The sequence below is a fragment of the Lissotriton helveticus genome, chromosome 10 (assembly GCF_964261635.1).
Source record: "Lissotriton helveticus chromosome 10, aLisHel1.1, whole genome shotgun sequence".
Taxonomy (NCBI): Eukaryota; Metazoa; Chordata; class Amphibia; order Caudata; family Salamandridae; genus Lissotriton; species Lissotriton helveticus.
Genome location: NC_136071.1, coordinates 165,798,953 through 165,813,408, shown reverse-complemented (window position 1 = coordinate 165,813,408; position 14,456 = coordinate 165,798,953). Strand labels below are relative to the sequence as shown.

Genomic DNA, 14,456 nt, shown 5'->3' with positions numbered 1-14,456 from the left:
TGCAGATTACTAGTTTGGGAGCTTTTAGATTCAATAGAAGACCAATCCACACAACCGGAAGGAGAGAGGAAGGAGAGGATCTGCGGCTGGATAAAGGATCAACCAGAAAAAAGCTCTAATGGCAAATAACTTGCTTTTCTGATGTCTACTTCTTACTGCAGATTCATCACCTGCTTCAGAATAAATAACAAAGCAGGACCTTCCAAGATGAAGAGTCTGTGGAATGGCTCAGGTTAAAAAGTCCTGTGGAACCAAATGAGGGAAATGCCATTCCTGTGAGACCAGGCTCTCAAGTTACTAGCATTTTGTGAATCTATGTACTGATGCTCACCTTGCAGCCTGACAGATATCAAGTACAGGCACTCTATGTGCCAGCACAGTGGTAGTAGTATTGGCTCTGGTGTAGTGGCCACAACAAATGGCAGCAAGGAGGGGTCAGCAGGCCAATCCAATGATAAGAAAGAGATAAGAGGAAGAAAATAGGATATGTCCTCCATTCTAAACATGTGTTACCACAGTGTATCCTATTGTACAAGATAACCTTGACCCTAACAATGCCACATCATTTCTTGTTTGTTTGTTAGACCCTCACACACTCTATTGGTGTCATGCTTCATCATCAGGTCTCATCCTGGTCCCTAAAAACTAGGTTGGGCTCGACCATATTCCAGGGAGCACTTTGGATATTCTCTTGCCAAGGTCTTAACATAAAAAAAACTTGGAACACCGAGGTATCCCTTTATTCGTGGTGTTGCCGGCATGATGAAAAAATAATTCAGAATTTGTAGACTGGGTCCTCCGTCCACTAATAACACATTTTTTATCTTATATCAAAGACAACAAACACCTGTAAAACATACGTTCAGAAATTGAGTTTGACCCTGAAAAAAATCTACTGACACTGGACGTGGAAGCACTATATACACAAGTATACCACAGGACAAGAACCTCCGCGGCATTGACAAGCAGGGTGCCAAGAGGCCCACAAGTTTCAGAGTCATTCTCACAGAGACCAGGGCACAAGGACGCAACATTGTTTCACTGTGAAAGGAGGACCTGAAACTGTGCTGTATCCAGCATGGCTCCAATGACAGGGAGTATTTGCGAAGAAGACAGGTGTGACTGTGGCACAATGTTCGTGAAACCAAAGGATTTCAGGAGACACGCCGTCATCTGGAGGTGGTCTACTACTGACTATGGCAAGCCTGCCTTCAATAGACGGTCATTGGGGTAAGGGAAAATTGTGTTCCCCAACTTCTAAAGATGTGCTACAACCACCACATTGACTTTCGTGAACACCTGCGTGGTACTGGTAAAGCTGAAAAGCAGCACTCCTGGTCCACCCAGAACCACAAGTACCATATGTGGGACTGCAGGTACATGAAATTCGCCATCCTGAAGGTCCAAAGACACCATCCATCACTTGGATCCAAGGCAGAGAGAACCTGGGGCAGAGTAAGCACCTTGAGTTCGTCCTTTGGCAAGAAGACATTCAGAGGGCGAAGATCTAAAACAGGGCAAAAGGCCTCAGTCCTTCGGTAGGTGGAAATAACAGGAATGAAAGCTAGTCTCCATTTCCTGTGGCCAAAAGATCCTGCACTTTTTAGAGCACGACAAGTGCTCCTTTGAGAGATGTTCTCATGTGGGTGGTAAGTGTGGCAGGTCACAAGGGAATGGCAGGTCATATTCTCATTGGACATTTGAGAGGACCCCCCTGTTGTATGTTAACTTTTGCCACCTTAGGAGGAAATATCCAATCCTGATTCCTGCCTGCACGTGGTAAGCATGCCAACCCATTTGAGTAGCCTCGAAAGGGAAAACTGTTGCGGATACTGTCTTGCAGGGGTAGAAAGGCATAGGAACACACCATGGTCGGGTACGGCTTCCTTTTAAATGTTCTACCACTGAATCAGCTTTCCCACCAACCAGGCAAGACCTATCAAATGGCTTGTCCATTTAAGCCTGTGGATTGCATCCAAGAGTGCCCGTGAAACTCCACACTAGTGCAGACTGCTCTGCCCAAGCTGTCAGTGATGTTCAGTCCAAAGCGGATGAAGTACTTTGCGGCATCCTGACCCTCTTGGAAGGTTTGAGCCAAATCCTCTCTCAAACACTAAAGAGATTTAAGTCAAGATGAAGACCCCAAGTTGCCCTCTCCGCAGACAACGAAACAGGCATTAAAGCCACTCATAGCATCTGAGTCTGCTGTTCTTACAAACAGGGCTCTGAAAATGTTACTTACTTCAGGGAGATTTGTTTTGCCATCTGCCCCAAGACAGATGTAATTTCAGGTGACACCAGTGTCTTGGGGCAGTGTGCTCTCTAACCCTAGGGCCACCCTGGGCTGGGTCTAGGTACAAACGTCTGACAGTTCCAAAGGGGCACTCAGAAAGATTTCAAATTGTGATAATATTCAAGAGGCAGTCGTGCTCTGAAAAGCTTGAGTACATGCATGAAATATTCCCTGAGACCATGCTATTTTGTCTTGGGTCCTAAGTCACAAGAGAAAGCGGAAGTGAATTTATGGCACAACATGAATTGCTAAAGTAGAGGTGAAATAATTGAACTTCAACGCAAATTGTACAAATGTGATAACAGTCTCTACTTGGAATGTGTGGGTGCTATGCCATCCGTAAAAACACACACAAAAAAGCACCAATGCACTGCAGACATGGGGGACACACAGCAAGCATGGCAATAATACTGACTTATTTCCTTACATAGCACTTGATACTACATTTCTGCCCTTTCTAAGCGCTGTAAATAGCAGGGTTTACTATTACCCAATCGAATGGTACTCAATTTACAGACCCAAGAAGGATGGAAAGCCTAGGCGATCTTACCAGGATTCAAACTTGCATCACATGATTCAATATTTACATCAGTTTGACTTTCTATACCATTGTCAATTACATTTTACAAGAAAAGCCATATTTTAGCGCCACGTTTAAATAGTCTCAGCCACGATAAATATGGCACATTATGAGAACGTTCTGAACGAGCTTCTCGCTTGGCTTTCTTTTGTCACTGAGCAGTGAAGCAATGAGCCCGGAAGCAAATCATTGAACCAGAGCGCTTCATATCTCTCTCACTCATCTGTGGACCCCAGGGGGCGCACGTATTAAAAAAACCTGTAACATCTTTCCGACTTCAATTTCAGTCTGATGAGTAGATTAAATGCCATCCCTTCCCTCGAACGGCGGATGTGTCTGCACGAAAAGGCAAGTGGAGGAAAACATCAAAATGATTAAAAAGTTCTGAAGTTCTTTGGGCTCTGCAGTGGCTGCCCCCGGGGTAGGCAATCAGCTCATGCGTTCCTGCAGATGCGGGCGAGTGATGGGCTGTCAGTCAGCGTGTGACAGCTCAGAGGAGACCCCCACTGGCGGCTGCCTACCCGGCACATGAATAAATACCTTGTCCACACCTATTTAGCTTGCTCTTCACATTGTGGCTGAAGGACATCGAGAGACCGCCATTTTTTTGCAACGGAGAAGCAAGTGAGGCCTCTGGGGGCTGCCCAGGAAAGGCACAGCACTATTGATTGTATTGTTCACCACGGCCTGAGGCGGTGAAATAAGTTTCTGACTGGTGTACAGCATGTCAACAAGGTCACCAGGGTCCCAGGAGCATCACTTAGCATCTGATGGCAATGCGAAGCGACAGCATAACAAGCCTTTCCTCTCCTCGGCACAAAAATACATGTTTTATGTTCTGTACCTTCCCCTTCCACTGGCGCGCATAGTCTCAGCTTGAAACAGAACAGAGGACACAGAAGCAAGGGACTGAAAACTGATGCAGGCAATGGATCTCTTACTACTGATCACCGTCATCTCAGTCCCCTGACACCCAAGAGGAATCCACATTCGCTTAAAGGGGCAGAGCTGCAAGGCTGCTCCACGCTGCATGGCAACACTCATGAAGGCGGTGGCGCCCTCAAATGTTACAAGCATTACATTACAGCATGACAGAACACGCGGACGGAAGTGGTGAATCCTGTGGATGGCATCGTCTGCTGACAAAATAAGTAGAACGCGGTTCAGATAAGTCAATGTCACTATTAATAGTATAAATGGGTTGTTCTCAAGTTAGACCCCAGTGTATTCTGGTACTTGTGGTCTTTCTCATCACATTTTGACCTATACTTTCTCAGTGTAACATTGTCTTACTTCCAATTCCCCTTTGAAGTAAAGCAAAGAAAGGGTAAGGCTGAACTATTGTTGCCAATCAGGGACCTCGTCTATTCTGGAAACGCAGTTGTTAGAATGTTGTATTGTGATGTTGTATGATGAATCCTGGCTGCAAAACACCTTGGAGAAAAAAGACTCCCCTGTTCCCCTGCTAGGAAAACAAGAAGTGCTGATACCCCGACCAAGCCAGCTTGCTCCATGATTAAATATTAGGTCCAGTGGTGTCCCTGGTCTGCTGTGTTGACTTATTGTGCCTGAATTTAGTGGTTGTGTAGAAAGAGGAAGCCTGCTACAGCTCCCTGAAGCCAAGAGCTTTGTGATCTCAACCCTGATCCCAGGCTGACTCGTGATGAGCTGTAGAACAGCACACACAGTTAGTAGTCTAGAATCCAGCAGCTGCAACCACGAGCCTGATTTTGTGGAAATCAGTGCTGAAGATCTGCAAAACTTAAGAAGCACTATTACTATCAAGCACGTTTCACTGAGCAATATAGTCATTGCAGAGACAAGTTTGAACCCATCGCTGTCATTCTTTGCGCTTGTCTGAACCACAGGTATTTTGCACACACAAAAAAACAATAAGGCCCCAACTCAGTCAGATATCTTCAAATTGAGTTCCAGAATCAAGAAGGTTATCTTTTTTCTGCTACAGCTTTCTGAATTCAACTTTCTTACTGGCTCCAGTCAAGAGTGTCCAGAGGTGTGGAAACACATTCATTGGAATGTAACGTTCCACTTGTATCTTAGCCTTACAAGGACCCTACACCCCACTGGAAATCTCATGAGGGGGCAATTTATTAGACTGCCAGGTTAATCGCTGACGTTTTTGTTTTTTAACCTTTTAATATCTTCTTTTAACTCTTCTCATTTTTCTGCTATCTGATTATTAAATTTGCACAATTTTACTGTACCCTCGGGTTAGACCTTTAGCTTTTTCCATGAATTGATCTTTAGGTTGTTGTGCCTTGTAACCCTTACATTTCTGGGAGAATACATCTTGAGAACAGCCTGCGTTACCACCAGGTCAATATAACGGATAGCTTTGGGAGTCTCTTATTTGCCTCTCTGTAGCCCCCTTGAGCTCTTTGGTAAAGCAGCTCAGACATAACACCCACTAAAGACTGGGCACTCTCCCACTGCTTCTACTCCTCGTCAGATGGAACATGGTCTAGCAGTTTGGGCTGCAGATCCCTGGGGCATGGCAAATGATAATTTCCATATGGTTGGTCCCAGTCTATATCAGATGTACTGGATGCTCTCCCATCGGGATATGATATAAATAGAGTAGATAGGAAGAAGGGGAAGGGGGAGGGGGGGGGTTGCGATTATACATAAACAAGAGCTGGTGTGTACTCTTGAAGAGACGGAAATTGGAAGGAGTGAGACAGGTTTCTTCTCAATATCAGTACCCCTTGGATACTGTCTCAAGGGTTTTTTTATTTATCGCCCACCGGGACCTGGAGCCAGTTTCCCACACAACTGATGGACACTCTCACGCTCTCTGCCCTCAAATATGAGAGACTCCTCCTCCTAGGGGATTTAAACTATCATTTTGACGACCCCCTGAACGCCGAAGCTCAGGAACTTAGACAGGAGCTAGCAGGCATACAGATGCTGTTAAAATCTGAAATGCCCACTCATTGCCAGGGTCATCTTTTGGACCCTATTTACGCTAACTGGGATACCTTGACTGTAGCGCCCCCAATCCGCGTGATTTGGTCTGACCATTTTGTAGTCTCATTCCGGGTAGCGGTCCCACATAGTGGACCTCAGAATGTGACAACCATTCCTAATAAACGCAGGAAATGGACTAAGTTTTGCCCTGAAGAATTTAACAAAATTATAGAAGCCGGAGGCCCTCTCGAGGGCGAGGAAATTGACTCGGCCTGCGAACTACTAGACCTACGAATCCAAAAGGCGCTAGACCACATAGCACCATGGACTCGGAATGCGCCAGTGAGGAAATCCAAATCTGCCCCTTGGTTCAATATTGAACTGCGAGGACAAAAAGCGAAATGTAAAAACCTAGAGAGGAAATCGCGACGGTTCTTTTTCAGAAACAGATAGAGCCGAATATAAGAAAGGCTTAAAAGACTACCATGCCCTGATCCGAAGAACGAGGAGAACTTACTATTGCACCAGAATTACGAACGCAAACAACTCTATGAAAGAAATGTTCCTAGTATATAGGGAACTATCGGATCTCGCCCCACTGGCAGCCCCGATCAGAGGATCAGTCAAAGTCTGCAATCAAGTAGCAGAGTACTTTGCCAGTAAAGTAGACAAAATCTATGCAGCTTTCCCGGAGGCAGCCAGAGTAGGGGAGGGGAGGGTGGAAATTCCCCTAACTACACAGAACAGCAACTGCCTCTCGGCATTCTTAGTGCCCCCACGGGAAACAATATGCCACATAGCAGGTAGTATTAAATCAGGATCACCGAATGACCCTGCCCCCCCAAAAAAAATTATATGGCAGCTTAACCACTCTGGAGCCATATATCAGCCACTTACTGGCTCTCTCATTTGCATTAGGACAGGTACCTGTTGCATGGAAGAAAGCAATAGTTCTTCCTCTGAGGAAAAAGCCCAACATCAGTGTAGCTAAGCTAGAAAACCTGCGACCCATTTCTCTTCTCCCCTATTTTGCCAAAATCGCGGAGAAAGCGGTCAATAGGCAACTTTCCGCTTTCGCTGAGACTAACGGATTGCTCCACCCCTCTCAGTCTGGATTCCGCGCTCTACACTCCACTGAGTCTGCCCTGCTGGCTTCTACGGAAGCCCTACGGAGATATGCGGATGAAGGCCAGACAGCGGCACTGATCCTTTTGGATCTTAGTGCCGCTTTTGACACTGTAGCGCATCACACACTGCTATAGTGTCTTAAAAAGGGAGGAGTGAGAGGCAAAGCATGGGAATGGTTGGAATCATTTCTAACAGGCCGCAGTTTCCAGGTCGCACAGGGACAGTTCAGGTCCAATGAAATAAAACTCACGCAGGGAGTCCCTCAAGGCTCAAGTCTCAGCCCCACTCTATTTAACTTGTATGTGGCCCCTGTTGGAGAGATCACAGACAAATTTGGGGTTGAGACAGTGTCGTATGCCGACGACACGCAACTGATTGTGACGCTGACGCAACCAGAGGAGCAATGTGCGGCAAATTTCATGAGCTGCATGCAACAACTGGCCGGGTGGATGGCGCACAACTGCCTCCGTCTTAATGGAAATAAGACAGAGGTAATGATCGTAGGTAAAGCTCCATCAGTGTGGACCTCAGCGTGGTGGCCAGACGAACTGGGTGAACTTCCCACACCCAGCAATCTAGTGAAAAACCTGGGAGTCTGGCTAGATAAAAACGTATCCTTCGACCACCAGACCAAACAAGTGGCAGGGACTTGTTTTGGCACACTACGGGTCCTCAGGAAAACGCTGGACCTCATGCCTATGCCGGTACGCCAGACCCTAGTCCATGCCCTGATAACATCCAGGCTGGACTATGAAAATGTATTGTACTTAGGGGCCAGCGAAAAATGCGTTTCCAGACTGCAACGTATACAAAACTCGGTGGCCCGCCTGATCCTTCAACTACCTAGAATGGCATCATCACAAAAAGCTCTGAGAACTCTTCACTGGCTCCCTATTAGGGAACGGGTGACGTTTAAGGCCGTCTGTTTAGGACATCAGATCCTCCAGGGAAGGGGCCCTAGGTACCTGCATAACTATCTTAAGCGGTACGAGCCCAGTCGCCAGCTAAGATCCTATGGCACGGGGCAGGTGCAGGTCCCAAAGGTAAAAAGAGCAAGAATGGGGGGAAAATCTTTCAGAGCCTTGACTGCTAGATTATGGAACAAGCTGCCAGAAAAGCTGCGCTTGGAAACCTCGGAGTTAACGTTCCGGAGAGAGCTCAAAACAACTCTGTTCCCCAAACCGCAGGGCTCGAAGTAGGACCTTTGTGACAGTCAGACCAAACGATAAAGGAAACAACGGCAGCAACCAGCGCGGGGACACACCTGCTGGTGTAACCAAGCGCTTTATAAAATATATATAATAATAATAATAATATCAGCACAGACGTGGAAACATTATGGAATGAAGCCAGAGTAATTACCAGTGATTAAGTGTGATAAATTACCCATTTAGTGTCAGGGATTCCCCCCATTTTTTCCTGTCTGATGTTGCTGGCTCTAGAACATTGTGAACTTTACGATCACTAAACAATAGTAAAGTGCTTGCGCTTCCCCCACAACAAGTGCTGTACATTGGAATTAGATGTGATTAAAATCATTGCTTTCTTTCTCCGGCTAGGAAAATGCTAGAACAATTCTTAAAAGCTATTTCTTACTTCATTTTCAAAATCCAATTCCATGGTGGAATCAGATTTTTGATGACTTAATAGGAGAAGTAACTCTGTAAAACTCCTAAGCAAAAACTTACCAGAAACCAGTTTTGACACTTAATACCTTCAGTACTGGCATACTCATCCATGGCTGAGAGAGGTAGCAACTCTGGCGCAGAGGACCATAGCCACGGAGGAACACATGTGTGTTAACTACTACCCACATAGCAGGGCTTTGCTGTCTGGAAGTTGACAAAACTAAGGGCAGCTTTAACACTACTTATTATGCTGTTGAGATTCTATGGAGGGCTTCTGCTTTTTATTCCTAGAACACTCACAGACAGACAAGCCTCAGTCACAGTGGGGGAAGCAACCAGTTTTGACCCTGTCAGTTAGGTTGACAGCTCACCTAATTAGAGGATAAACGCAACAAAACAATGCCTGACCCCTCTTATTTAGTAAACCATGGTTATTCAGATATAGACCACACCATTAATTATTTTGGGTCGATCCGGTACCTCAATTTGTACCATTTACTTTTTATTTTAGAAAGAATTTCATACGTGTGTTCATGCACAGACAAACAGATACACTGACATATCTAACTAACTAACTACATATATATACACATTTCATACTAAAAGAAAATTATATTCATTACGTAAACAAAACACATCCTAACAACAACGTGACAACAACATTTCACATTTCCATCATTGTTTTTTTACTTGATAATTTCAACTTAATGATTTATCATCAGACAACGTCAAATGCCCAGCAACGTTAAGAAATTGTTCACAAAGTCCTAATGTATATTTAATATACTAGTGTATTCCTGTTGATAAGCCGACGCGTTTCGAGTTGGGGCCACCAAGGTTCCCAAACTCTCATCAGGGCCTTTTGATTAATCTGTGTAGGAAGTGAAATAATAAACACTATTTAGTAAAATCATACAACTCGTACAGCTCTTATGCCATACCTCAGTCATTGCCTAAAGTGTACCTGTAATTCGATTCACTGTGGGAACGGTGTATTCAGGGGCTTCTCAGTGGGAAGGGCTGTCTCTCTTAACTCTGCCCGTATCGCTGTGCCGGTGCACTGCTGTTTCTAGAAGGGGGAGATGAATGAGCCTACCATTGTACATCTAATGGATGCAAACAATGATCTGTACAACAAACCATTAGTCAAACAACATCCTGCCTTGTCTTGAGTGCTGAACTACTCGTGAGAATTTGATTGTGCAGGTAACGTCTTGCGTGTATTCTTTACCTACTCAATGAAAACGCTTGTTAAACTATGCACGGCAAACTAAGAACTCTCAACGATTTGTGGCGATGGTATATTAAATTACGTTCACCAGATTCATACCTGCGCACATATGTGCTTGCCCTGCCGCTTTACTTCTTATGGCGTTCGTTGCTCAAAGGTCGGGAAACAGTACTCGTCCCAATGGCGTCTCTGTAAAGTAAGTGGAGCCGGTAAAGACTCGCGTGTTTCGCCTAATTGTGACCTTAATTCAAATGAGCGAACAGATAACGCGTGGAGCTTACTTGTTAATTTCTTCTTGGCAAGCGCACCAGCGTCCGCTCCCGCCTGCAGTCAGGAACCATCTGACTGATGCTCAATGCGGAGGGCGCCATATTAGGCTGACATTGTAGGTGGGCGCTCAGCGCCCAAGAATTGTGGGAGATGTAGTTTTCGCTAGGTGAGCCGTGAAAGCAGTACGTGATTAGCTCATTCCATGGGACAAGGTATGGACGTTTTCATGTATATGCAGGCAGTCTAACTAATTTTATCCCCAGTATTGTAGACGCGTTCACACCCTGGATAATTCGGACATGCTGTTTAGTCCGGTTAGAGTGGTATTGAATTTCAAAATTAAATATGCTTCTTTTTGAAGCAACATGCTGTCGACATCACCAGAGCACTGTGTATTATTTATTGCAAATAATACGGACCATTCGAAATCGTTTTCGTTGTGTGACTTTTCAATGAAGTGCTCGACCATGGGGGCAGTAAGCACCTTCCTTTTGAGCCGCGATTTGTGTTGGCCTATGCGTGCATTGACCTGTTGGTTCGTCTTTCCAATGTAGATCTTTCGGCAAGGACAAATTACCACATAGATTACGTTTTTTGTTTTGCAGTTAGAAAAAGTAGAATGTCAAGTCAAGTCAAGTCAAGTCAAGTGATTTATATAGCGCACTACATACCCAGAGGGTCTCAAGGCGCTGGAGGAGGGATGGGGAATTACTTGTCGAATATCCAGGTTTTAAGTTGTTTTCTGAATGTAAGGTGGTCCTGAGTGAGGCGAAGGTGAGTGGGAAGTGAGTTCCAGGTTTTAGCTGCCAGGTAGGAGAAGGATCTGCCTCCCATGGTGGTTTTGTTGATGCGAGGTACAGTCGCAAGGGCTTGGTTGGAGGATCGTAGGAGGCGGGAGGGGGTGTAGAAGGAAAGTCGTGAGTTGAGGCATTCGGGTCCAAGTTCGTAGAGTGCTTTGTGTGCGTGGGTTAGGAGGCGGAAAGTAATCCTCTTGTTAACGGGGAGCCAGTGGAGGTTTTTCAGGTGTCCAGAGATGTGGTCTTTACGCGGGATGTCTAGTATGAGTCTGGCTGAGGCGTTCTGGATGCGTTGGAGTTTTTTTTGGAGTTTTGCGGTGGTACCAGCGTATAGGGTGTTTCCGTAGTCCAGGCGGCTCGTGACCAGTGCGTGGGTGACCGTTTTTCTGGTTTCGGTGGGGATCCAGCAAAATGTTTTTTTGAGCATGCGAAGAATATTGAAGCAAGAAGATGAGACGGCGTTGACTTGTCTGTTCATAGAGAGTGTGGAGTCCAGGATGCCACCTAAGTTCCGTGCGTGGTCTGTCGGGATGGGTGCTTTTCCAAGGGCCTCAGGCCACCAAGAGTCGTCCCAGGCGGAGGGGGAGGTCCCAAGGATGAGGACTTCAGTTTTGTCGGAGTTCAGTTTTAGACGGCTGTACTTCATCCACTCGGCTACTTCTTTCATTCCTTTATGTAGGTTGGTTTGCTTCCATTTGACATTCATATGCTCAAACTCGTTGCCCTCGATCGTATTGGCACATGCCACACAGTTACCACATCTATGGTGTCCCTCCAATGGTTTCATATTCCAGAGGGATAACAGATCATGTTTCTGTTTTGGCCTTGAAATGTCTGCACGGACGATTTGTTGTCCCACACTCTTGTTCTTTTTATAGGCAAATATTGGCCGGGGGAAGGGGCATTCCAAGCCCTCAAGCAGATGCCAATTTTTTAATACTGTCTGCCGCATTCTGTGCGTGTCTGGGCCAAAAGTGGTCACGCAGACTGGCCGGTCCAGTTCTTTCTTTTGTCTGGCCTGTAAAAGGCATTCACGTGGTGTGAACCGTGCCCTTTTATAGGAATGTTTTAGGAGCTTTTTGGAATATCCTCTGTGCTTCATTTCATCACAGAACTTCTGTGCATGATTGTCATAATCTCCTATTTCGCTACAATTCCTACGGATCCGTAGCAGTTGTCCGTAAGGGATATTTGCTTTGAGGTTTCTTGGATGGTAGCTACTATGGTGCAAAATGGTATTTTTGTCCGTAGCTTTTTTATACAGGGATGTTTTTAAGCACCCTTCAGAACAAGTCAATTCGACATCCAGGAATGTCATTCGGGTCGTGCTCGCCTCCATTGAAAATTTGATGTCTTAATGTCTCTCATTAATCCAACCATGGAACGCCAATAGCTCCGTCTGGCTCCCCTGCCACAGGAGCCAGACGTCATCTATATAACGCAACCATTGGACAATGTTGTCAGTAAAGGGGTTATTCCTGTCAACGAATCTCTTTTCGTATTGTGCCATATACAGCACCGCCATCTCTGGGGCATAAGGACAACCCATCGCGGTTCCCTTTATCTGCATATAAAACTGGTCGTTGAAGACAAAATAGTTCTTTTTAAGCGCTATTTCTGCTAGTCTCAAAATGAACGATGTAGGCACTCTGTGTGGCCGTGGTCTACTATCTAAGTAGTACTCCATTACTTCAAGGGCCTCGTCCTGAGGGATCTGGGTATACAAGGACGTTACGTCCATTGTAACCATTATTTGAGTCGATGGATCAAATGGTATCCCCTCGACTTTTAGCAAAAAGTCGGTTGTGTCCTTTAGATAGGATTTTACATCTTTGATAAAAGACTTGAGAAAAAAGTCCACATATTTAGATATGGACTCAAGGCAGGAGTCACAACCCGAAACTATGGGTCGGCCTGGTGGTTCATTTAGGCTTTTATGGATTTTAGGTAATAGGTACAAGACTGGTGTCCTGGGGAATTTCTTATTGAGGAATTCAAATTCCTTATTTCCCAAGAAGCCTTGTTCCTTTCCCGTCTCAAGGACGACATTGATCAGCCCTTGGATTTCCTTTGTAGGATCTTGTGGTAGCATCCGGTACCATGTCGCATTCTCAACTTGTTTCAGCCCTTCCGATAAATACATATCACGGGGCCAAACCACCACCGCTCCCCCCTTATCCGCCTGCTTGATGACCACTGAACTGTCATCTTTCAGACTCTGAATTGCATTGCGTTGTCCTTTAGTCAAGTTCTGCTGTATATACCTCTTGTCTTTCTCCATTTTATTGATGGATGACAGCAGGATTTGTTCAAACGCTTTTATTTGTTGCGGGATATTTTGATGGGGTACAAATTTAGACTTATTCCTTAACCCAGTGGTTTCATTGTTAAGAATTGTTGGTTGGTTGAAAAAGAATGCTTTTAGTCCTAATTTTCTACAGAATTCCAAAGTCTCGACCTTTAGTTTAGTAAAATCCGTTTGTCTACACGGGACAAACTTCAAGCCTAGATTCAATAAGGATTCCTCATCCTTTGTTAGATTCTTCTGAGACAAATTGACCACTGTGTTGGGTTTTACGATTTGTAGAACCGGTTGCGCGTCCTCATTTCCCATGGCGCTTTGAATCGTGTTTTTGTTTGTGGGCCCCTTTCTAAAAAAGCAACCTGTTTCCTGGGGTTGCCTCTCGGATCGGAGTCCGAAGACTCAGATGAGGAAGTCTCTGAAAAAGTAGTGAAACGGTTTCTTGATCTTCCTTGGTAATTAGACAGTGCCCTGCGTGAGTCAGACGAGGTGTAATAGTCCTCTTTTAAGAAAGGATACACTTGTTCGATCTTAAAGGACTTAGTGTCTCTCTCGTATTTGTTAGTTTTGTCGTTTATTGAATTATCTTTAAATACCTGTTTCTCTTTTACAATCTTTTCCAGAAGTGCTTTGGCGTCTGCAATTGTGGGGTCGTTTTGAATAGCTTTCGTTAATGTCTCAATTTCCTCCTCTTCTTAGCGGCACAATCTTTGGGCAGTCTCTATGGTATGGACCATCAGGTCCCGACTGCATTTAGTGTTTATATAACTAAATCCCTTCTTATACTCTTCGTCATCTGTGAAGATGACCGGTGTATTCTTAATCTGCAAACCCCAGGGGATAGTTCCGCCCTTCAGATGTCTTAACAGGAAATGCCCGTGTAATTCTGTCCTCACACGTTTTTTACAAAGTCTGACTAATTTCTCTGAGTCATTCTGTTGTTTAGCACTGGTGCTTAAGGCAATCGAGGAAAATGGCGACGAGGCAATAAGTGACTGAATGTGACTTTCACTAAATGAAAGTGTATCTTTATCTGCCATACTTTGTGAAGGATCAAATATCCTTCAACACACAAATGGAATATCTTATTCCCTTAGTACTCTCGCGAACTAGTGTCCGCTCTAAACTTTGAAACCGAAAGGAGTTAGGTCCTGGCGGGATGAGGGCGGGCTGGACCATTCATGAATAAACGCAACAAAACAATGCCTGCACCCCTCTTATTTAGTAAACCATGGTTATTCAGATATAGACCACACCATTAATTATTTTGGGTCGATCCGGTACCTCAATTTGTACCAT

At 45.0% G+C, this 14,456-nt stretch overlaps 1 protein-coding gene across 2 annotated transcripts in view; it reads right to left on the bottom strand.

Moving 5' to 3' along the window:
* Positions 1-14,456, bottom strand: part of SDK1 (sidekick cell adhesion molecule 1) — a 2,171,476-nt gene that overhangs the window by 180,672 nt on the left and 1,976,348 nt on the right. The gene's annotated exons all lie outside the window — the stretch shown is intronic.